This window comes from Crinia signifera, chromosome 9 (genome assembly GCF_055691185.1).
Source record: "Crinia signifera chromosome 9, ASM5569118v1, whole genome shotgun sequence".
NCBI classification, from domain to species: Eukaryota; Metazoa; Chordata; class Amphibia; order Anura; family Myobatrachidae; genus Crinia; species Crinia signifera.
The window spans coordinates 58,003,434-58,029,904 of NC_139225.1; the positions used below are offsets into that span (position 1 = coordinate 58,003,434).

General features: G+C 44.8%; 1 long non-coding RNA gene across 1 annotated transcript in view; it reads right to left on the bottom strand.

Annotated features, from left to right (window-relative positions):
* Positions 1-1,219: 1,219 nt before the first annotated feature.
* Positions 1,220-26,471, bottom strand: part of LOC146036595 (uncharacterized) — a 48,441-nt gene continuing 23,189 nt past the window's right edge. Inside the window, exons 2-3 of the long non-coding RNA XR_014460874.1 lie at positions 21,405-21,527; positions 1,220-1,409 (exon numbers count right to left, since the gene is read on the bottom strand). This is a non-coding gene — a long non-coding RNA (uncharacterized LOC146036595). The remainder of the gene's footprint in view (positions 1,410-21,404; positions 21,528-26,471) is intronic.

The window sequence follows — 26,471 nt, forward strand, 5'->3', positions numbered from 1 at the left end:
GATGGTGGTGCCATCAAAGGCCATATTTGGTCTCTGGTTAGAAGAAGAAAATGTACTTTAAGCAATGCAATGGACTTTGTAATCACAGTACATTCAACTTCCAAGGTGACAGCTATTCTCATGAATGAAGAGATATTCTTCAAAGAAATGTAAACTTTCTTTATTGGTTAGAACTTGCAGGTTTTTTTTGCACTCAACAAAGTTCAACACTGGGAACTCCTTAACCGATTCGGTGGTACGCCTGGAAATTTTCCGCAGTGGGCTGTCCCGGAAAATTTCCGGGCATACCACGATACAGTATGTAAGTGCATGCTAGTGGTGCATCCAGCACTGGTGCGCACCTACATACTGTCCACGCACCCACTCCCCCCGGCTCACCTATCCGGTACCCTGCTGCCGCCGCTGCCACAGATCGCTCCCCATTGCCTCCACCTCAGATCACTCCCCGCTGCCGCAAAGCACTGGGGGCCACTGGGAGCATGCGGGCGCTTTTGTTCGGACAACTGAACACACGAGTGTCTGAACACCCAAGCACACTCCCGCCGCCACCGGACAATCCACCCTCCACACCCCCAAGCGGCCCTGAACTTTCCTGTAGTGGCCACTCGGGGCTGCTGCTTCTAGCTGCAGAGCACTACCTGCATATTTGTCCTGCCCCAGGAAAACCCACCACTTAAGGGGTTAATGGTGAAGTAATTGGGGGCCAAAACAACATCAGAAGCAAAAAACAAGGGTTGAAGTAGAAAAACAGGGAAATTAGTGGTTTTATTCAGTTACAGTACCTTTATAAGTAACACATTTCAATATTCTGCTAGGATTCAAACCCATAACCTGTTGGTTGCACTGACCCTATAGTCAGGAGATGCTGTACCTCAAAAGGAGGGAAGCTTACCAGCTACATAATTAAAACAGATAATTGACAAATGCGGCTAACAGAGCCCCTCATTGTGTAGAGCCATTTGCAGTGGCATACTTCGCACCACCTTAGTTACGGCCTTGCTGGTTACATAACTTTATTATTATTTATTATTGTTTCCAACTGTGTTCCTATTAGGCAATTTAATGTTGTTTTTCAATTATCTCAGAAATAAAACAAAGACTTAGTAACATTATAAATAGCATCATAGTACATTTTTAATGATCTGTTAAATATTACACAAATGAAGAAATGAACAGTATTTGAAATTGAAATGTTTGTTTATATTAATAGTTTTAACAGAAGAAAGAGGCAAATGGATGTTCAGTTAATAAGTGTCAAGTCAGGGCATGAAACGTTGTCTTCATTAAACATCTGCTAACATATGACGGAGTGACCTTTTTGTGTAAATGCCAGCTCATAAATAGATTGAGTTCACAGTGTTGGAGCAGCTGTCTTCCCTTGTAATGACTGTATGCAGCACATCCAGGACCTAGAGTACAACAGGAGAGCACAGCTGTGAAAAAAACTATATACAGGTGAATCTACAAATGGTTTATTTTCTGCATCTTTATTTTTCTTAAATAACTCAAATCACTAAGGGCCTTATTCTAGTTCTCTTTCTGACAAAATCCTTCTTAGATGGACAAAACCATGTGCACTGCAGGGGGACAGATGTTAAATGTGCAGAGAGAATTAGATGTGGGTGAGTTATTTTGTTTCTGTGCAGGGTAAATACTGACTGCTTTATTTTTACACTGCATTATAGATCTCACTTTAAAGTAAAACCCCACCCAAACTTTCTCTGCACATGTTACATCTGCCCCACCTGCAGTGCACATGGTTTTGTCCATCTAAGAAGGAATTTGTCAGAAAGAGTGAACTAGAATAAGGCCCTAAGTTTCCAAAATACCCAGGCACTACTTCATCTATTAAACAACATTATTCTGTGAAATATTTCCATTTATTTTACAAAAATAATGGGGCCGATTCAGAATCCCGTTCTGTTTTCTATGGTGGGGGGACTGCACATCTACGTACATGCACATGTGCAGCCCTCCTGTGCCAATGCCTTCTGGGGTTCATTACAGTCACCGAGGCATTTGTATAGGCAGGGGTGGGAGGGGCTGGCATCAAGGAAATGCAGGCGTTACTCACATGAAGTCAGCACCCGCCCTGTATTCGGAAATCTGCAGCTGAAATAAAAGTGAATTCAGACTGAATTTTACTTCCGAAGGGGAGAGAAAGCATTCGATGGTCGGCAATCATCAAATGCTGCATTCGAGGGGATATGCTCACATGCACATTCCCTTAAATGCTTGCAGGGGGACACAGGCAGTGGGCGTATCAGTGAGCTGGCGGGCGGTGCAGATATTTTTATTAAGCATGGGCTTTACATGCAGAAGTGTAACTTTCCATCCCAGTCACAATAATAGATTAATTAAGTGATTCACCCCTAGTCCCTCTGCTGCAGTATACAGTTGATGTGTTGACAGTCAATAGGTCGACCACTATAAGTAGTCAGGCAGTAGGTCGACACAAGAAAAAGGTCAACATGGTCTAGGTCGACATTGACAATAGGTCTACGGTTGACATATAAAAAGTCGACACAAGTGTTTCAAGATTTTTTGCTGACTTTTTTACTTCACGATCCAAGTGGGCATAAAGGGGGAATATAATAGTGTGCCAAGTTCAGCAAGGCACCATGCCCCAAGCATGGAAAGTGTGCAGTGAACCGTGCGAGGGGACGCGGTACACTTATACACAACAGAAAACATGAAAAACTCATGTTGACATTTTCCTGTGTTGACCTTTTCCTTGTCCACCTAGACCTATGCCCAGTACTGAATAGTGATAAGGCTCTGTTTGACCATACTGTTCTGTCAGGTGAGCCCTGAAATAAAATGGATGCTCTGAGGTATCAGCTTAGCAGAAGTCCTGGGGATAGAATATCCCACACCATTATACCACAAGTCTCTAACTCCTGCATGATTTTCCAAAATGATTTTAAAATTAAACTTAAAATTGATTAAAATCCAATTTTACAATTGTTTACCACAGTTAAATATAATCAAACATCTTTATTCTTTATAAATTATATAAAATCATCATGAAAGGGAATATATTTCCTTACATGTTATAGTCTTTTTCTGTCATGGTGAAAATGGGGGGGGGGGGGGCATGACACATGGGATTCTTGGTGCCACGACTTAAATGCAAATACAGTCCAATCTGATTATGTTTGTATCCTCAGTCCATGATAGAGTACATGATTTGAAAATATATTACTATTACTATCATTATAGTTCCTGTAGATGTGTAACAACAAATTCCGGACAACACTTGCAGCATCCACACTTGACACACAAGTGGAAGTAACAGGAGACAAACAGGAAGTGAGTCACCTTGGCATGACATCATCTCCCATGATGCACAGCATGCATTTACATCCCTTCTTTCAAACTAGTAGGATGCAGAACATACAGTATAATAAACAAATGCAACAATGTAACAATGTTAGGCGTGAACACAAGAAAATACATTATACAATAAAGTCTTGGAACTTTGGGTTGGGTTTGGACATACAGTCCGATCTGGTAATGGTACACTGGGAACCTATAGGCATGTCCACTGTGACACCAGAGAGCTCTATTACTTCAGTGGTCTCAGAGGAAGGACTGTCCATGCAATGTGAATCATCAGGGAAGAAACTTATGAGTAAGGCTTTGTAGAGCTTTCTTCAGGTACACTTAACAGATGGCAGCATGAGGGCATTATCAGACCATACCACATAGCTATTTGTACGACCTCCATGATGCTGTACTACTGCCATTCTGTCAAATCCTTGCTTGGTTTGCATGCGGACAGGCTAGCCTGGAGACAGTGGTGGCATGCAGTATGCTGATCTGTCAGAAGACATTCTGAGACAGTCTGCACTTGCTGATGGTCTCCCGTACTTGTGGCTCTACTCTAAGTTGAAGGAGCTGCTTTGCCATTGGGATGCATGTGTGGCTGCGCCATGCTAATAGGCACTATGCAGGAGATGGAAATCCATCTTGGGGCGTGCTTCTCAAGTTTAACAGTGCCAAGTATATGTCCGATCCATCTTGTGCACACTTCTCGGTACTTGTTTCCTATCTGGGCGCCCACGATTTTAATCGCGGGCATCGGGGGTAAAATCGTGGCCATCGCGGGCATCGCGGCCGATAAAAAAATCGGGTGCGATGGGCCAGACGCGATGCCCGCGATTTTCCCATAGAGAACAATGTTAAATGCCTCAATTTACCCGCGATGACCGCGATTTACCATAGGAAACAATGTTAAATGGTTCAATTTCCCCAAATTATCATAGGGAACAAGGGGAAATGTGGCAAAAACACCCCTGAACATAAAAATGTCCCCCCAAAAGTAGTTGACGCCACCCCGCCATCAACGTGAACCCGAAGCGTGGCGAGCGCAGTGAGCCCGCGAGGGGCGGCGGTACGCGTCCTCCGACCTTTTCATGCCCTACTATCCACTAGGGCGTGGAGTGAGAATAGAATAGTGTGGCGAGCGCAGCGAGCCACCGAGCCCGAAGCGTGGCAAGCGCAGCGAGCCCCGCGAGGGGACGCGGATACCTTCACAGGTAAACGCGTCCCTTCGCGGGCTTGACACCTGGGAAGCCCGCGAGGGGACGCGTATAACTGTGAAGGTATCCGCGTCCGCTCGCCACGCTTCGGGCTCGGTGGCTCGCTGCGCTCGCCACACTATTCTATTCTCACTCCACGCCCTAGTGGATAGTAGGGCATGAAAAGGTCGGAGGACGCGTACCGCCGCCCCTCGCGGGCTCGCTGCGCTCGCCACGCTTCGGGTTCACGTTGATGGCGGGGTGGCGTCAACTACTTTTGGGGGGACATTTTTATGTTCAGGGGTGTTTTTGCCACATTTCCCATTGTTCCCTATGATAATTTGGGGAAATTGATCCATTTAACATTGTTTCCTATGGTAAATCGCGGTCATCGCGGGTAAATTGAGGCATTTAACATTGTTCTCTATGGGAAAATCGCGGGCATCGCGTCGGTCGCATCGCATGTCATTATAATGACATGCGATGTACCCGCGATGCCCGCGATGGGCGCCCAGATAGGAAACAAGTACCCACTTCTCCATTAGGTGCTTTGCAGAGCGGACTGCAAGCTCTGCAAATCTATTTGACTGTGAGTAGTGTGGACTACTAGTGATGTACTTGAAGTCCCATGTATTCGCAAAGTCCTTGAACTCTCTACTCATGGACTGTAGACGGCCTGAAAGCTGAAAGTGGTGTTGACGATCTGGGAGTCGACACTGACTGTAAACAGCCTGGAAGCTGGAGCGGTGTTGAAGACCTGGGAGTCCACATGAACTGTAGACAGCCTGGAAGCTGGAGGGAAGTCGACAGCCTGGGAGCTGACATGGGCAGTTGATGGCCTGGAAGCCAACATGGGCAGTTGATGGCTTGGGAGCCGACATGGGCAGTTGATGGCCTGAGAGCTGACATGTGTAGACAACAGGGTCGGATCAGCTACCCCTGGCAACAGCAGAAACCTTTCTGTTTCCCTATACCTATACTTGTGACACTCATAGGGTCCGCTCAACTGTGTATTCACTGAAATTCATCATATACACAGGCAGCAGCCACTCTTATGATTAATATCCATCTCAAGTATATTTCCTCACTTTCTTCCCCCTTTCTCTATTTTTCTTTTTAGAAATAATATAGCAGCCACTTTTGCATTGACTAGATGTTAGTAAATGATCACATTATTACATGATACTTTCATATAGAAATTGAGGCAAGTTGTCTGAATTATTAGTATGAAGATGTTTCACTAACCCTCACAGGTTTCATTAAACAATTTACTTCGTACTTAGAGGAATTCTCAGACAGGAAAGCTGATATTTTCACTGCTTTCTAACAATCAATGAATTACTTGTTCCCCATACCATATGAATTAAGTGGGAATTTGCTATATGTTTGATGTTGTTGTGTCTTTGTCCTATGTTGTTTAGGTCTGACTAAAAAACAGACCTCCTCTTTTAAATATTAAAATTCAGTTTTAACTGTTATATTATTGTTGAACCAGAAGGCTGTGCCCCACCCGGGAGACTTCTTGATATCCCTCTTGGATATTCTTTTCTTGCATGTCCACTGTGACACCAGAGAGCTCTATTACTTCAGTGGTCTCAGAGGAAGGACTGTCCATGCAATGTGAATCATCAGGGAAGAAACTTATGAGTAAGGCTTTGTAGAGCTTTCTTCAGGTACACTTAACAGATGGCAGCATGAGGGCATTATCAGACCATACCACATAGCTATTTGTACGACCTCCATGATGCTGTACTACTGCCATTCTGTCAAATCCTTGCTTGGTTTGCATGCGGACAGGCTAGCCTGGAGACAGTGGTGGCATGCAGTATGCTGATCTGTCAGAAGACATTCTGAGACAGTCTGCACTTGCTGATGGTCTCCTGTACTTGTGGCTCTACTCTAAGTTGAAGGAGCTGCTTTGCCATTGGGATGCATGTGTGGATGCGCCGTGCTAATAGGCACTATGCAGGAGATGGAAATCCATCTTGGGGCGTGCTTCTCAAGTTTAACAGTGCCAAGTATATGTCTGATCCATCTTGTGCACCCTTGTCCATTAGGTGCTTTGCAGAGCGGACTGCAAGCTCTGCAAATCTATTTGACTGTGAGTAGTGTGGACTACTAGTGATGTACTTGAAGTCCCATGTATTCGCAAAGTCCTTGAACTCTCTACTCATGGACTGTAGACGGCCTGAAAGCTGAAAGTGGTGTTGACGATCTGGGAGTCGACACTGACTGTAAACAGCCTGGAAGCTGGAGCGGTGTTGAAGACCTGGGAGTCCACATGAACTGTAGACAGCCTGGAAGCTGGAGGGAAGTCGACAGCCTGGGAGCTGACATGGGCAGTTGATGGCCTGGAAGCCAACATGGGCAGTTGATGGCTTGGGAGCCGACATGGGCAGTTGATGGCCTGAGAGCTGACATGGGCTTTTGTTGGCCTGGGAGCCACTGGAGAGTCTGTTTGGACTAGGAGCCAGGAGGGTATGTTGGCCTGGGAGCCAATGGGGAGTCTGTCTAGCCTGGAAGCCAGAAGGGTACGTTGGCCTGGGAGCCACAGGAGAGTGTCTGGCCTGGAAGCCAGAAGGGTATGTTGGCCTGGGAGCCACAGGAGAGTCTGTCTGGCCTGGAAGCCAGAAGGGTACCTTGGTTTGGGAGCCAATGGAAGGCACTGTTGGTCAGGGAACCAATAGTGCATTCTTCAGCCTGGGAGCTGATGATGGTTGCAGAATCGACCTGGGAGTCGGTGATGTCAGAGTCTACCTGGGAGTCGGTGACGGCAGAGTCAACCTGGGAGTCGGTGATGGCAGAGTCAACCTGGGAGTCGGTGATGGCAGAGTCAACCTGGGAGTCGGTGATGGCAGAGTCGACCTGGGAGTCGGTGATGGCAGAGTTGACCTGGGAGTCGGTGATGGCAGAGTTGACCTGGGAGTCGGTGATGGCAGAGTCGACCTGGGAGTCGGTGATGGCAGAGTCGACCTGGGAGTCGGTGACGGCAGATTCACCCTGGGAGCCAATGACGGCAGAGTCGACCTGGGAGTCTATAACTGTGATGGTCTGGGTCCTGAGCTGCACTCGGGAAGCTGACTGTAAGCTGGACGTTGGAGATAATACAACAGCAGCTACAGTAGGTGGAATTAACTAGGCAAAGTGGTAGTAACAACAGCAGCAACAGGATGAGGCTTACTGTAGCAGGTAATCAGGAGCCTTGGAGTTAGTCTCTGGGAAACTCTCAGGAGCATGACAAGTGAGGTTTAGAGTTGACGCCTGTGTCGACTAGGGAGTCAAAGACTGTCATGGCCCTTTAAGACCAGTAGCAAACTCTGCTGGGAGATGCTGGAGTGTTCTAGCCTCTTCTCTTGGGAGCTGGAGATGGTAACAGCGAGGAAGGCTACCTGGCAGGTGGAGAGAGCCAGGGAGCTTTGGTAACAGCAGGTAGCAGCAGCAGATTGTTTAGAAAACCACAGGGACTCTAAAGAGGAACCTGGAGCCTTAAAACGCTGAGGAATGGATGCACACAGGAATCAGACAAGTTTTTCAAGGCCCTGAGCTGTTCTCAAGTGAATCATTATATCCCCCTAGGTAGCTGGGGATTGGCTATTGACCGCAGCAGCAATTAGGCACAACCAGGAAGTGGGATTACTTGAATACACCTGGATCATGGCCCTTATTCTGATCGGTGCGGCCCGATCAGAATATGCGGCCGCAACCGTGCAGGCGAATCCCCGCCTTCCATACGGATCGCCACCTGCCGTCCGTATGCGGATATGAGGCGATCCGCATGAAATTGTACGGGGATACGCCTCCTCCATGGTGGGAGCAGCCCCTGCATTCGATGGTCGCCGAACATCGAATGCAGGGCCGCACGCTCCACCAGGTCCCGCAACACAAGACCACACGGACACTTGTCCGTGTGAAATCATGTATAGGGGCGGGCAGCTGACATCCGGCGATGTCAGATGCCCGCCCCGTACCCACGCGTCACGGCCTTATTACCATGCATACGCCCCGCGTTTGCATGGGAACGCCCATGAAACGGGGGGCGTATGCATAGGGTAATGAGGCTAAGTAGCCCCTCACGCCCCTCTACGCCCCCTGTGCGCCGTATAAAGAATCCGTGCGGCGAAATCGCCTGCACATGCGCAGAGTGACCTCTGCACATGCGCAGACGATCAACATCGGCGGTCCGTCCGCATGCGGGAATTTCCGCACCGATCAGAATAAGGGCCCATGTGACCAGTGCTGAAGTTAGGGAGCCTCACAGGTCATTAATCACTGAGGAATACAGAGCAGCTGCAGCATGGACACAGACAAACCTGGACACATTGTAAATCAGAGAACGAACGCAAACTAAGTCCGGTATGTGACACATCTATGTCTAGTGTCTGTGAGTCTTTGGGCGGTATTCAATGAGATGAATCGTTTGTCACAGCGATTCTGTTTTTTCATTCGCCTGCCAATCGCCGGTTTTTTGCTGTCAATCGCCATGCATGGGGATTCGTGGGGAGTCGCCGAGTCACCCTATTCAACGTGGCTGAGAATCGCCGGCCCTAACGGCGATTCTCAGCCAACCCTGCGTTTCCCAAAGCAGCGTCAGTAATGTCGTCAGTGTTTAAAAAAAAGCAGTGAAATGCAATAGAAATGCTAATTACCCTGAATAAACGCATTCCAATACAGCAGACGCCAAAATCGGGGTAATCTGCACAAAGGGCAAACGAAGGAGTGAGGTGGGGAGGAGAATCATGGGTAAGTGAGGTGCACCATGGGTAAGAACAGTGCTTTGTGGGAGAAAAAAAAAATACCTCAAAAAATTAAATATATATTTGTATAACACTTCTACGACCATGACATCACACAAGGGCAGCAAATAATAATACATTACACTTGCACAGTTAAATAGAACACTTAAAACCAATTATTTGACATGTTCCTATCAAAGTTCACCAGAAAAAAATGACGAGGGACACTCGGTGAGGAACGGCGATATGTAACAAGAAAAAGGAATCGCCAACTTCACATTGAATACACTTTTGGCGATTCCCCTCAACTACCGTCGATTCCCCATGAAAAATCCTATACACAAAAAACGGCGATTTGTACAGGAAAACATTTGGCGATTGCAGCTTCATTCACCGGTCGTCAACGGCGATTCTAGCTCATTGAATACGGTGATTCGCATTTGGAGCTCCAAAAATCACCGTCAGCCACGAAAAAACCCCGGAATCGCCATAAAACTTGGCGATTCCGGCTCATTGAATACCGCCCTTTGAAACACTGCCATCTGCTGGCAGAGAGTGAAACTACATCTCTTTCTCACACATGCACAAACACAGAAGGTAGCAGATTAGCTTTCGAAGCTTTTGCTTTGAGCGGGCTTACTAGTTCTAGACATTCTGATACTTGCCAACTTCTCTGGTTTAATTCCATGATGAAACACGTTAAGCACTTCATCCACTAGGGACTTTTGGGACACTTGTCTTTTCAGAACAGGATTGAAAAGCTGCAAATTTTGGGACATATATCAACTGTGACCAACTATGAGTTTTCTCGCTAAAGACTGGACGGTCATCTTTAATGAGAAACTAGTAATATAACTATCTGATACTGTAATTGGAAATTATGCAGATTGACTCAACTTCTTTGTAACACCTACAGTACTGTGTTAACTTTTGAAGTTACCATGTGTGGCTGGTTCACCATTTAGTATGATTGGGACCCACTTATTTGGACATACAATTGGCCCACTGCAACATCTTGTCAGATTATGCTTGAATACCATTACTTGTGTTTTTCACGGTCTTTATGTATTATGTTTGCAATGATATCATCATTGAAATCTCAGTATTAAAAGTTACTGTATATATTTGTACTGCACTTTCATCAAGCTGTTAATTGATTTGTTTTAATGTCGTTTAGATTGCCTTAGTGCTCTATAAATGTACATTTAGAGACTTTCCCCCTGATATGTACATCTACTATATGAATCCTTTCAATGCCTAGCAGATCAGAACTTTTGCAGCCCACTTGCGGTATAACATGGAGTCCAGGAGCAAGGTTACAGTACTTAAATTTTTACCTTCGCTCTCAACTGTGAATCAGCTCAATAGTATTTTTATACTTAAGAGAGATATTTAAATTATTTCATTATATTACATAGTTACATAGTACAGATGGAGCTGGCCTCTTCTTTGCTGGCGCTGCGCCAGCGCCAGAATCTGGCGAAGAGGCGCCCCATCTGACTGAGACGCGCGTGCGTCTCACACGCACGCGCGTCTCAGTTTCTCGTCGGCGGGGAGATGGGAACCCTGTCCGTCTCCGCTTCAGGGAGACGGACAGGGATAGGGGGGGCGGCGAGGCGGCGGGGACCCCAGGCGAACCTCTGCAAGGCGGTGGGGACCCGGGGGGAGCCCCGTTGTAAGGTGACGCACGTGCATCTTGAGCGCACGTGTCCCCTTACGGCGGCTGGCGAATCTTCCGCCAACCCCAGCAAGAGCGAGACCCGCTCCATCTGTAGGTGAGGCTGAATAAAGACTTGCATCCATCTAGTTCAACCTGTGGTTATAATAGTTTATCCCTTGTATAGTATGTTCCGATATTTTAAAGACAGATTATGGGGCAGATGTATTAAGCCTTAACAAGAGATAAATGCAAGGGTGATAAAGAGAGATAAACGTCCAGCCAATCACCTGCTAACTGCCATGTTACAGGCTGTGTTTGAAAAAAGTCAGTAAGGAGCTGATTTGCTGGATGTTTATTTCTCTTTATCACCCTTGCATTTATCTCTTGTTAAGGCTTAATACATGTGCCCCTATATTACTTATTTGTACCCATGGATGTTTTTAACCAATAAATGTTTATCCAACCTTATTTTAAATGTATTTATAGTGTCTGCCGACACCACTTCTTCAGGAAGAGAGTTCCAAAGTTTAACTGTTCTGACTGTAAAGAAATTTTTTCTTCTAGATGAATAAAATCTTATTTTTTCTAATCTAAACTCGTCCCCTCGCGTCCTAGATTCCTTTCTAGTAGAAAAAAGGGTGTTTGACAGTTCCTTATATTGGCCCCTAATGTATTTATACATATTAAGCATGTCCCCCCTTAAACGTCTCTTCTCTAGTGTAAATAGTCCCAGATTGCTTAATCTTTCCTCGTAGCTTAAATTCTCCATCCCCCTAATAAGCTTTGTTGCTCTTCTTTGTTTTTTTTCTAATTCTTTGATGTCCTTTTTATAGTGTGGGGCCCAGAATTGTACACCATATTCGAGGTGGGGTCTAATCAATGATTTGTACAGAGGCATAATTACTTTTGAATCCCTAGTTTCCATGCCCCTTTTAACCCCTTCCCGACATTTGACGTATATATACGTCATGGCCGGGATGTACTTCCCGACACATGACGTATATATACATCATGGCTTTAAACTGTCCCCGCGTCTATAGACGCGGTGACAGTTTGGAAATGTCTGCTGTCCCTGACAGCAGACATCCCCCCTCGCTGCCCAGGGGGGGCAGGGATGCCCCCCCCGGTCGGCGATCGCTGTGATTGGCTGTTCAAATGTGAACAGTCAATCACAGCGTTTCCTGTGTTACCGGCGGCTAAGCCGCTCGGTAACACAGTGATCGGTGGTGATCGGTGCTGTTAAGTACAGCACCGATCACCACCGATCGCCAGCCCCCCCTCCCACCCACCCGGCAGCTCACCCGGCAGCTCACCCGGCAGTCCCTGCAGTCCCTCCTTCCGGCAGCCGCAGCGCACGCAGCGCTCCCCCCCTCCCACCCCCCGGCCAGCCGCAGCACAAATAAAATAAATAAAATAACATGTAATGTACTGAGTTATATATATATATATATATGTGTGTATATATATATATATATATATGTGTGTATATATATATATACACATATATATATGTGTATATATATATATATACACATATATATATATATATATATATATATATATATATACATATATACACATATATATATGTGTATATATATATATATATACACACATATATATATATATATATATATATATATATATATATATATATATAGACAGATAGATAGAAAGATATTCCCGACATATGACGTATATATACACGTCATGGTCGGGAGGTACTTCCCGACCGAAGACGTATATATACGTCATGGTTTTAAAATTTGGAGATGTCTGCTGTCCCTGACAGCAGACATCCCCCCTCGCGGCGATCGCTGCGATTGGCTGTTCAAATGTGAACAGCCAATTGCAGCGTTTTCTGTGTTACCGACGGCTAAGCCGCTCGGTAACACAGTGATCGGTGGTGATCGGTGCTGTTAAGTACAGCACCGATCACCACCGATCGCCAGCCCCCCCCCTCCCACCCGGCAGCCCCCCCTCCCTCCCACCCACCCGGCTGCCGCAGCGTCAGCACCCCTCCCACCCCCCCACCAGCCGCAGCGCCAGCCCCCCTCCCAAAGCTGGTGAGCAAAATGGGGTCACATGTGGGGGGGTTCCACTGTATTGGTGCTTCGGGGGTCTTGCTAATGCGACATAGCACCCACCATTCATTCCACCACCAAATATCACTCCTTCCCTTCTGAGTCCTGCCATGCACCCAAATGGTATTTTTTGGTCACATATGAGGCATTGCCGTACTCGGGAGAAATTGGGGCACAGATTTTGGGGTGCTTTGTCTCCTTCATTCCTTGTGAAAATGAAAAATTTTGAGCCAGAACTGCATTTTTGTGTAAAAAATTACATTTTTTTACACAAAAATGCAGATCTGGCTCAAAATTTTTCATTTTCACAAGGAATGAAGGAGACAAAGCACCCCAAAATCTGTGCCCCAATTTCTCCCGAGTATGGCAATGCCTCACATGTGACCAAAAAATACCAGTTGGGTGCATGGCAGGACTCAAAAGGGAAGGAGTGATATTTGGATTTTGCAGCACAGATTCTGGTTGAATGACCCCTGAAGCACCCATACAGTTGAACCCCCCCACAAGTGACCCCATTTTGCAAACTAAACCCTTTAGGGAATTCATCTAGGGGTATAGTGTACATTTCAAACCCCCAGGGGTTTCACCAATTTTGATACAACTGAGCTGTGAAAATGAAAAATTAAATTTTTTCATTTTCACAGCCCAGTTGTATCAAAATTGGTGAAACCCCTGGGGGTTTGAAATGTACACTATACCCCTAGATGAATTCCCTGAAGGGTGTAGTTTGCAAAATGGGGTCACTTGTGGGGGAGGTTCCTAACTTTTAGCATCTTATGGTGCCTAGAAACCTACATGGTGCCTAAAAAATAATCTCATAAAAAGGAGGCTCCAAAATCAAGTAGGTGCTCCTTCTATTATGAAGCCTGTGGTTTGGTCAACGTGCACACTAGGGCACATATAGGATATTTATGAAAACAAAAGAATTGGGGGAATCAATTTTTAGTCACATTTCTCTAGTAAAATCTACTGTGTTCCTTAGAAAAATGTATTAAAATTGAAAATCTGCAAAAAAAATGAAGTTTTGAAATTTCACCTACACTTTGTTTTAATTCCTGTGAAACACCTAAAGGGTTAACAAACTTCCAAAATGCTGTTTTGAATACTGTGAGGGGTGCAGTTTTTGAAATGGCATCATTTATGGGGGTGTCTCACATACAAGTCCCTCAAAGTCACATCAGAACTGAACTGGTCCCTAAAAAAATCAGTGTTTGAAATTTTCTTGAAAATTTGAGAATTTGGTATTCATATTTTAAGCCTCCTAGTGTCCAAAAAAATGAAAATGAGGTTGAAATAATGATGGCAACATAAAGTATACATATGGTCTATGTTAGTTATTAACTATTTTGAGTGGTAAGATTATTTGTCTCACAAGCAGAAAATTTAACTTTTCGCAAATTGCTAAATTTTCCATTTTTTTACGACATTTTGGTATTTTTCACAAAAAAACACAGACTGCATCGACGAAAATTTACCACTAACTTGAAGTACAATGTGTCACGAGAAAACAATCTCAAAATCACTGGGATAAGTAAAAGCAAAAAAAAGTTATCCCCACTTAAGTGATACATGTCAGATTTGAAAAAAAGGGCTCTGTCAGGAAGGCAAAAACTGGCTGTGTCAGGAAGGAGTTAATACATGCGAGAATTTTGTTGGCCTTTTTTGTTGCTATATTACATTGAGCACTACATCCCAGTTTGTTGTCTATTTGGACTCCTAGATCCTTTTCAAGTGCTAAATTACCCAATTCATCCCCGCTTAGGTTATAACTAGCACACTGGTTATGTCTCCCAAGGTGCATGACCTTGCATATAATACTATGGGAATAGTAAAAGAAAATTATCATTTATTTTTATTATATTAAACATGTGGTGAAAATAGTATTGATAGGGTTCTCAAAATAGCTCCTTCACTGTTTCTTCAACTCGCAGTGAGTGTGGTACTGTATATAAGGTCAAAAATGAATAGGTCGGCAATGTCTAGGTGGACTCCAAAAGGTCAACATGCAAAAGGCTCAACATGGAGAAGATAATTGGCACATGAAAAGTTCACAAGTTTTAGAGGGATATTCAATCTCCGGTGAGCACCTCCCGTCGGGGAGATGCCCGCCGGGCCTTATTCAATGCTGTCTTCCCTGACAGCATTGAGAAGGGTATCTCAGCAGAACGAACCCAACATCACTAGCTGTCGGTCTCTTTCTGCCGAGAACAGCCGGTAAGGGACAAGCTGCCGGCTGCAGCTCGCCTCTTCCCGGCCGCAACTCGCGGCCATGCCCCCTTCTTGCTCCCCAGCAGGCGGGACATTGAATCCCACCTGCATGTTCTCGGTCGAGCTGACTGAGAACGGGACTGGGTCATGGCGGTCGAGCAAGCTCGACTGCCATGACCCTCACATTGAATGTGTCAATTTGTAGATTTAGGGGGAAATTTACTAAAGGAAATTTGTAAAAAATAGATGTATTTGTATCCAGAAATACACTTATTTTTGACATTTACTATCCCAAAAATACGGCAATTCGGATTCGTATTGATAGCACATCAATACGAATCCGAATTGCCGTATTTTCGGGATAGTAAATGTCAAAAATAAGTGTATTTCTGGATACAAATACATCTATTTTTTACAAATTTCCTTTAGTAAATTTCCCCCTTAGTGTCAATTTGTAGATTTAATCACATGGACCCCCAGTTAGAGTACTAAGTACCATTGCATGACTTACTTTGTTCACCAGGCTCCAGGCCAGATGCCTCATCCGCTACCTCTGTACTCAGCACACTTTACTGTTTCTAATCTGAGTCCACGTGGGTGGTAAAGTATGAAAACGTTTGAAAAATTTGTGAAATGTACCTGTCATGAACCCCGGTTCTCGCACTGCTCACATGCGCCCCTTACCGGCACGCTGGGGTAGTGTCCTCCGTAGATCAGCTGCCGGCACAGTTGGCAATCCCTGGCGTGATGTCTTTTGTTTCCAAGTCGCCCCTGCATCACTGTGAGCTCCAGGTGTATTCCCTGATCAAGCTGCGGGTCACATGATCCAGGTAAGCTCCAACTTACTTCCTGGTCTGTGTGCTGCTGCTGCGGCTAATTCCATCACCTGCGTCTGATTCCCTAATCACCTGGAGGGATAAAAGCCCAGCTCACAGTCTCCTCCTTGTCTTGAACAACTCGTCAGTTTACCTGTGAGTTCTCCAGCGTTAAGCTCCTGTCAAGACTCCCCACATGCTCCAGAGGTCCGGTTTCCTGAGTCCGCTGTCACCTGTGTTACTCTCAGCGTCCTGGTCATTCCACTCCTGCCAGAAGTCTCCACGTGTTTCCATCTGCCGTGTGATCCTGTCTTCTCGTGCAGCCCAGGTTACTTACTCAGTGTCCGGTTATCCGTGGGTTCCGTGCCCGTCTCCCTTCGGCTCTCAAGCCGCTCCAGCGATCCCCAGTGATCTCCAGTACCAGCTCCCTAGCCGCTCCAGCGATCCCCAGTGATCTCAAGTATCGGCTCCTTAGCCGATTCAGTGACCCCCAGTGTCTCCAGCGTCTCCCTGTGATACCTTCGTATCATCCCCGGCTTCCAGGCCGCATCTCATATTCTCAAGTACCCTCCGTGTTGCTGTATAGCATTCAGTGCCATCGATCACCATCGATGGTTTAAGTACCCCATTAAAGACTCTTGTTGTCCAAACTCTGCTAAAGCCACAGGGGAACCTGGGCAGAGGGCCGCGACCTGGTCGGCAGTTGCAGCGAAGTCCATATCCCCTTGCGGGGGTCCCTGGTGAATACCACTGTCGGCTTAGACCCCGCGCCTCTGCTTTAGGTCTCAGACAATCCTCTGTGTCCCCGGCAGATCATCTCCCTCCAGCCTCCGTGCATGAGCTCCAGCTACCTCAAGCCTCCTCGCTTCCAGTTCCCTGCGCCCTCCACTGGCGCACCCAGGTCAGTGCCGGGAACACAGACAGTCCAGGCTGTGGATGCTTGGAGATCTCTCCAAATTGTGGAATGGAGCAAATATTGCCAGAAACATTGCTTGACTGAAGTAACTCCAGTTCGATCTTCCGCAATTAAAAGCCTTCCGGGTCTTCCCTCAGCGTATCATGAATTCAGTGATGTATTCAGTGAACAAGCCGCTGATGTTCTGCCTCCACACCGCCGGTGGGATTGTCCCATCGATCTCCTCCCTGGGAAGTCCCCTCCTAAGGGGCGTACCTATCCTCTGTCAATCCCTGAGACCAAAGCGATGTCTGAGTATATTCGAGAAAATCTCCAGAAAGGTTTCATCCGACCCTCTACCTCCCCTGCTGGTGCAGGATTCTTTTTTGTGAAAAAAAAAGATGGAGGGTTACGCCCATGCATAGATTATAGAGGTCTCAATGAGATAACCATCAAGAACAGTTATCCTCTTCCCTTGATCACTGAGTTATTTGATCGTATCAAAGGTGCAAAAATTTTTACCAAGCTTGACCTCAGAGGGGCGTACAACTTAATCAGAATTCGCCAAGGCGACGAATGGAAGACTGCCTTCAACACTAGAGATGGGCATTACGAGTATCTAGTGATGCCCTTCGGTCTCAGTAATGCACCTGCCGTCTTTCAAGAATTCGTCAATGAAATTTTTAGAGATGTCCTATATCAATATCTTGTAGTGTACCTCGACGATATTTTAATTTTTTCTTCAGATCTCCAGTCTCATCGTTCTCAAGTCAAAGAAGTGCTATCCCGTTTACGTGCTAATAAATTGTACGGTAAACTCTCCAAGTGCACATTTGAAGTCCCCCAGATACCCTTCCTAGGGTATATCGTGTCCGGCTCAGAGTTGCGAATGGATCCCGCAAAACTTGAAGCCATCAACAGTTGGTCCCAACCAACCACTCTCAAAGCAGTCCAGCGTTTCATTGGCTTTGCCAACTACTACAGAAAATTTGTCAAAGGATTCTCCACCCTCATCGCTCCCATCACAGCTCTCACCCAAAAAGGTGCCAATCCAGCTGTCTGGTCCGAAGAAGCCTTGTCCGCATTCCACCTGCTAAAACAAGCCTTCATATCTGCCCCCATCCTCCGGCAGCCAGATACAGACAAACCCTTCCTCTTGGAAGTTGACGCCTCGAATGTGGGTGTTGGTGCTGTGCTCTCCCAAGTTACAGACGATGGCAAACAGCACCCCTGTGGGTTTTTCTCTCGGAAATTCCTCCCTGCCGAGAAAAACTACTCCATTGGCGATCAAGAGTTGTTGGCAATTAAACTTGCACTGGAAGAATGGCGATATCTGTTAGAAGGGGCCAAGTTTCCCGTGTCCATCTTCACAGATCACAAGAACTTACTGTACGTCCAGACAGCCCAGTGTCTTAACTCCCGCCAAGCTCGTTGGTCCTTATTCTTCTCACGATTCAGTTTTAAAATTTTCTACCGTCCTGGGTCCCAGAACGCAAAAGCCGATGCACTATCCCGTTCTATGGAAGATGACACAGTGCTGCAAGAACAGCGTCCCATCATCAGTCCTACGGCTTTTGCCGCCACCCATGTGTCACCTGTGCCACCTCGAGGAAAGATGCTGGTTCTACCAGAGCTCCAGCCCAAAATCTTATCCTGGGCTCATGCCTCGTCCTTCTCCGGTCACCCGGGCGTTCACAAAACCCTGGAGATTCTTCGCCGGTCATATTGGTGGCCTCACATGAAAAAGGATGTCCAGGATTTCGTGGCCTCATGTCCTACTTGTGCCCAGCATAAAGTCCATCGTCAATCCCCTGCCGGTGCTCTCCTTCCGTTGCCCACTCCCATGCGTCCCTGGACGCACATTTCCATGGACTTTATTTCCGAGCTCCCAAAGTCTCAAGAATGTAATACCATCTGGGTGGTGGTAGACCGGTTCTCCAAAATGGCACATTTCATCCCGTTGACTGGTCTGCCCTCTGCTCCCAAGCTCGCTCAGATCTTCATCCAACATATCTTTCGGATTCATGGACTCCCTGCAGATATTGTCTCCGATCGTGGAGGGCAATTTGTAGCCCGCTTTTGGAGAGCTCTCTGTTCTGCACTGAAGGTGAAGTTGAACTTTTACACAGCGTACCACCCGCAGTCTAATGGGCAAACAGAGAGGGTTAACCAAGATCTGGAAGCATTCCTTCGCCTGTATGTCTCCTCGTCACAAGATAACTGGGTCAGTCTGCTGCCTTGGGCTGAATTTGCCCACAACTTCAGATACCACACAGCTACTGGCTACTCTCCTTTCTACATAGTGTACGGTCAACACCCTCGACCACCGATCTTTGAGCCTTTACCAGCCTTGGAAGTGCCTGCCGCATCTTCCACACTCAAGCATTTCTCACAAGTTTGGAAAAATGTGCATGTTTCTCTCAAGAAAGCCTCAAAAAGATACAAATTCTTTGCTGACCGTAAAAGAAGAGCAGTCCCTCAGTTAAAACTTGGTGACAAGGTATGGCTCTCCACTCGAAATCTTCGCCTATGAGTCCCGTCCATGAAGTTCGCCCCCCGATTCATCGGGCCATTCCCTGTGATCCAAAGGATCCAAAGGATCAATCCTGTAGCTTATAAGCTGAAGCTACCAAATTCCTTCCACATATCCTTATTGTGACCTCTTGTTCTCAACCGGTTCCAAAGTGCTACTCCTGAGCTCCCCAGAGTTTATACCCATCGAGGGGTTGAATTCGAGGTCGATAAGGTGGTGGATTCTCGCAGAAGATATGGAAACATCCAATATCTCATCGATTGGAAGGGCTATGGCCCAGAAGAAAGAAGCTGGATCAATGCTGCAGATGTGCATGCTCCCCGTTTGATTGCAGCTTTTCATAAAGACAACCCGAGTAAGCCCAAAGGGTGTTCGGTGCCCACCCTAAAAGGGGGGGTACTGTCATGAACCCCGGTTCTCGCACTGCTCGCATGCGCCCCTTACCGGCACGCTGGGGTAGTGTCCTCCGTAGATCAGCTGCCGGCACAGTCGGCAATCCCTGGCGTGATGTCTTTTGTTTCCAAGTCGCCCCTGCATCACTGTGAGCTCCAGGTGTATTCCCTGATCAAGCTGCGGGTCACATGATCCAGGTAAGCTCCAACTTACTTCCTGGTCTGTGTGCTGCTGCTGCGGCTAATTCCATCACCTGCGTCTGATTCCCTAATTACCTGGAGGGATAAAAGCCCAGCTCACAGTCTCCTCCTTGTCTTGAACAACTCGTCAGTTTACCTGTGAGTTCTCCAGCGTTAAGCTCCTGTCAAGACTCCCCACGTGCTCCAGAGGTCCGGTTTCCTGAGTCCGCTGTCACCTGTGTTACTCTCAGCGTCCTGGTCATTCCACTCCTGCCAGAAGTCTCCACGTGTTTCCATCTGCCATGTGATCCTGTCTTCTCGTGCAGCCCAGGTTACTTACTCAGTGTCCGGTTATCCGTGGGTTCCGTGCCCGTCTCCCTTCGGCTCTCAAGCCGCTCCAGCGATCCCCAGTGATCTCCAGTACCGGCTCCCTAGCCGCTCCAGCGATCCCCAGTGATCTCAAGTATCGGCTCCTTAGCCGATTCAGTGACCCCCAGTGTCTCCAGCGTCTCCCTGTGATACCTTCGTATCATCCCCGGCTTCCAGGCCGCATCTCATATTCTCAAGTACCCTCCGTGTTGCTGTATAGCATTCAGTGCCATCGATCACCATCGATGGTTTAAGTACCCCATTAAAGACTCTTGTTGTCCAAACTCTGCTAAAGCCACAGGGGAACCTGGGCAGAGGGCCGCGACCTGGTCGGCAGTTGCAGCGAAGTCCATATCCCCTTGCGGGGGTCCCTGGTGAATACCACTGTCGGCTTAGACCCCGCGCCTCTGCTTTAGGTCTCAGCCAATCCTCTGTGTCCCCAGCAGATCATCTCCCTCCAGCCTCCATGCATGAGCTCCAGCTACCTCAAGCCTCCTCGCTTCCAGTTCCCTGCGCCCTCCACTGGCGCACCCAGGTCAGTGCCGGGAACACAGACAGTCCAGGCCGTGACAGTACCACTTCAACTTTTTGTGCTTGTGTTGATCTTTTATATATGTCAACCTTGTCAATGTTGACCATATAGTGTTCATCTACTGACTATCCACCTAAACCTTGTTAACCTATCATCAGGATCCCAAAAATAATACTATCTGTATGAAAAATGAATATATAATGCTTGTATTAAGAAATGTAAGTAATTATTCCAACTTAAAAGTCTGCTGTCGGCGTGGTGAAGTACGGTTTACCCTTTTAGTAAAATGTAAATGTCTACTAGGTATTAATACAATTATTAAAATACGAATAATATTTGATATATTATTTGGAAGAACAGAATAGCTTTGCATACTAAATGGCACATGCAGATATTTCTTCTGGTTAAGGATCGCTGACTACAATTGGTTAGTACCAATCTCAACTGTTATTTTTCTCTCAAAAATGAAATAACTATTACCTTTCTTTTTGGTACAGATCCAACCTTGAGAATATTAATTACTCCCATTTCCATCTCAGTACAATCCACAACAGTAAATTCATACTCACTATCATGTGCCATATCAAGCAGCACTCCATCAACCTGATAGGGGAAAGTTTAAACAAGTAAATGAAAAGCACTTCATATCTTTAACGCACAAACCTACAACAAAGGGAAATTAAAGATACATATTTACACCTTGAGCTAAACCAATACAGAAGCTACTGCATCTCAAGGGTTGCAAATCCAATATAGTTACAAAAAACTGCATATGTAATACATATATTGAATACAGTATGTACTTAATGCCACTTGATGTGCACTTTTTTCCATGTGATGTATAACATGCAAAAGAATTTTAGTGACCCTAAAGCCACTCCGTAGCGCTGGTCGTACTATATCTATAGTACCCAAAAATAATAATTATTATGTGTGCTTTTTGTCTATTTCTAGAACATATAAAATAGTCAATCAATTAATAAATTTATTTGTTTATTTATTTATTTGACTGAACAGATTAATTGCAGCTTCTTCATACAGGGAGTGTCAATCCCTTAGATAGTACAAGAATGTAAAAAGTAAGTGACAGACACACACAAGTGTCTGTCCCTTTAAGAAGCGCAAATCCGTTCAGTAATTAAATGACCAATTCATAATGGTAAAAAATAAACGATTTTTATTAAAATAACATAAAAAATAAGAATTCATAACAATTCATAACCCCCCCCCTTTCACAGTACATGTGCACAATGACAATAGACAAACAGAACAAACAACATGAAACATAGAATAAAAGCTGATTTAGCTGGGATGCCGTATGTTAAAGTCACTTAGATTTGTGGCAATGGAAAGGCAAATGAGGCTTTGTGTGCAAAAATAGCAAGAGGCTTATAAGGTGCTTGATATAGTTACCAGTCCTGTAAACTTGATATGCGCTGTTTCAACACAATTGTGGAACCCAGGTCAGTCTCTCCAAGTTACCAGAGGTGTACTCCGGAAGATAGCAGCGTAGGGGACCTCTCCTGCTGGACCAGCCAGCGGTGTGGGTATTTGTAATCCAAAAGGTTTGCGCTTCTGCAAAGTAAATACAGGACCAGTATATAATGTGGGCTCAAATACGCGTTTCTCCGCCTGTCGCTGGAATCGGCGGCTTCCTCAGTCTGAGCCCAAAGGTTCAAGATATGCATTTTTATAGTAGCGCTGTTCGCGCCTTTCCTTCTACCCATATTTCCGGGTTTGCACTCCAAGCCTCACTTTCGTTTACATGTATTTATAGGCTCCCGCGGCCATTTTGTCCCTTGCGTTTCAAGCCTCATTTGCGCTCCGGGATCATACTTATTATTAGCCTACAGGTACATGCCTCATTTAAATATAGCGAAAATTAATTTTATATTTTAACCACAATCGCAGTCCATAATGCCCATCAAAAATCCACCATGCCTCAATCTTATACTGTTTTTAGTGTGTATTTGCCTCTTTACTCATTTGTTTCATTAGTAATGCCACAGCAATTGTCATATCCAGCCGGCATCCTTAAAGGGACATACTCACATGCAACACAAAAAAACATAACATCAAAAAATCCCCAAAAATTATTATTATTACTACATAAATATAAATAATAATATTAAATAATATATTTTTAATTAGAAATTCATAACAATTATTAGAAAGCACCTGCATATGCATATAATGATCACAAAAAATTCTCATAAAGAACTAATGATAAGGTGACTATTTTTGGTACATTATGACTTATGCAACAATATTTACATGCTAGGACATAGGGCTAACCGTCCAGAGGAGTGTATTTTTATAGGACGACGAATATAGGATCAACTTATAAACTAAAAGGACACACTCACATATAAAAATACATGTGCGTATACAGAATCCAGATATTAAATAAATTATAACATCCAAAATATGCACCCTAGAATAAATTCATATTTAATAAATTAAATTAAATTAATAGATAAACCTTATCCCGCCCCATACCCCCTATCTCACCCATAATTAGCCATAGGTCATGAAACACATATTCACATGTCCCATGGCACATAGTGATGATGACACATCCACCCTAACCCCAACAGATCCTCCAACCAATAAAGTTCTTCACATTTTGCAGACGGTATAACACCCACAATGTGGATTTATATACCGTTCAGCTCTATTGTATCATTCAATCCCATTGGATTCAGGGTTTTCAGACAAAAAATCCAATACGCCTCCCTCCTGCATAGATGAACATATCTATCCCCACCTCGGGGTGTACTCTTGATGTGTTCAATCCCTATCATATGGATCCCCTTCATGGTTCCTTTTTGGCAGGCGGCCATATGTCTATACAGGCTATTGGTCCTGCTCATTTTCATAATGTTCCTTTTATGTTCCATAAATCTAATATGAAGATTTCTAATGGTGCGGCCAACATATTGCAGGCCGCACCCACAAGTTAAAAGGTAAATTATGTATTTTGTCTTACAGTTAACAAAAGTTTTTATAGGGAAGGTTTCTCCGGAGACAAAAGATGAAAAACTGGTATACTTTTTCTCTGAATTTATGCAGGAACTACATGTCCCCCCCACCCCTCCCTCCCCACAACGATGGTATCCCTCCGGTTTTGGTGGGAGCCAGGTTGTTCCTACCTTATCATGTTTTTCTTTCTTCTTTTTGAAAAAACTAGGGGCCAGTTTCTCTTTTAAATTGCGAGCTCTTCTAAATACCACTGTATTTTCAAAATCAATTTCTTTCTTTAAAATTTCATCTGACTTCAACAAACAAAGATTCTTTTTAAGTATCTTTTTTATCTCAAGCGCTTTAGTGTTATATTGTGTAACAAACACCGCCTTCTTCTCCCTAGTATTTTTTTGTTGTTTCCCTTCCCCATTTTCACGTATATTTACATCTGGGCCCAATAATTTGACTCTGTCCATCTTGTCTACTGACTCCATGGACTCCTGCAGTAATTTGGGGGGGTAGCCCTGCTCAAGGAAGGACTGACGAATATTCTCACTTTGTCTTTTAAATGCCCCAGTTGTTGAGCAATTTCGCTTTATCCGCATGAATTGACTCTTCGGAATATTTGTTTTCCATTTTTTATAGTGATTGCTCTGAAAATTGAGGTACCTATTTTGATCTACACTTTTAATATAGGTCTCAGTTTGTACTTTGTCACCTTCTATCGTGAGGGCGATATCCAGGAAATTCACACTACTGGGGTGGAAATTACTCGTGAACTTTAAACCATAACCGTTATTATTGAGACTATTAGTGAATTGTGTAACTGAATCTAAATCCCCATCCCAAACAAAAAACAAATCGTCTATGTATCTGCCATAAAGGACCAAATTCGCCCCAAGCTCCGCCCCCCACACATGATGTTCCTCAAACTGTCCCATAAACAGATTTGCGAAGCTTGGGGCGAATCTGGTCCCCATAGCTGTGCCCATTAGCTGTAAATAATAATGTGAATCGAAAATAAAATAATTGTGAGTCAAAATAAACCTAATGGAATGTGTAATAAAATCCACCAGGTCGTCCGAGATCGCAGGATCTCTTGACAAATAGTATTCAACGGCTTTAATGCCCAACTCATGGTCAATATTTGAGTATAGCGCCTCCACATCGCTAGTTATAAAGTAATAGCTATCTTTCCATTGTAGATCTTTAATCATTTTTAAAAAATGTGTAGTATCCTTAATATATGATTGCAATTCTTGGACATATTTTTGTAGATAGCTATCCACAAAGAAAGAAAGATTATTTGTCATAGAGCCTATTCCTGCAATAATCGGACGACCTGGTGGATTCACCAGTGTTTTATGAATTTTGGGGAGAAAATAAAAAGTGGGTGTGATGGGGTGAAGTGCAGAAAGAAAACCATGTGTTTCTCTGGATATCACCCCCACCGACAGACCATCATCAAGAAGATGACTCAATTCATGTAGATAAAGATTCGTTGGATCCTCACAAAGTTTCGTGTAATATTTAGCATCACTTAATTGCCTGTAGGCCTCCTTTAAATACTCGTCAGTCTCCATGAGCACGACCCCCCCCCCTTTGTCTGCCTGTTTTATAGTGACACTAGGGTCTTCAATTATTAGTTTTAGGGCTAATCTCTCTTTTTTTGTTAAATTATCCTTCAATGGAGTTTTATCAGATTTAGCACAGAGTTCCCTAAATTGCTCCATTGTGACTTTATAGAAACTCTCCACAAAGGGACCTCGAAACTGCAGGGGATAAAAATCCGATTTTTTCTTAAAAATCTTTTTATCAGGGAATTTTTCTGTTATATCGAAAATTGGAATAGTGGGGTGGCCCTTTCCATTTTCTAACAATAGAGACTCCAGAATATTGACCATTACTTGGTCTTCCTGTTCCAATTGTACAACATTAGCACTCTCACATGAACCTTTTTGATTTTTTAACGCAAAGTATCTTTTTTGGCTTAAATTTCTCACAAAACGATTCAAATCTACGAAAAGTTCGAATAAATTGGGCTTATTGGCTGGGGCGAAGTTTAATCCCCTCTCCAACAAACTAATTTCCTCCTCCTTTAATATTTTCTTAGAGAGGTTAAAGATCCCCTTTCCTTTTATCTTCTTTTTAAGGAGCTTTCGTGATAATTTCCATCCTCCCCGTTTGCCCCTAGTTCTTCTTCTCTTGATCTTTTGTTTGACCTGGGGTTCTCTTGTTGATATCTCGGGTGATTGGTCCTGGGGGGTTCCCCTAAAAAAACCCTTTCTCCATAATTAGGGGAAGTTGTTTGGCTACTCCCTATCCTCTCATTTCTAAAGCCTGATCCCTCCCTATTCACATAAGGTTTTCTATTTTGTTTGAAACCCTGTCTTGGGCCTTCCGGTGTCCCGTATCCCTCAAGTGGTGCAAATCGATTATGGGTGTCTATTTGATACCTCTCCTCTTTTTGTTGCTCTCTGCGTTGGGGCCGAGGATACACAAATTGTCTCCCCCTTTGTTCTAGACTATTCCCATATGGGCGGTAGTTGGTATTGTCTCTTTGATGGTACTTTTTATCATAGC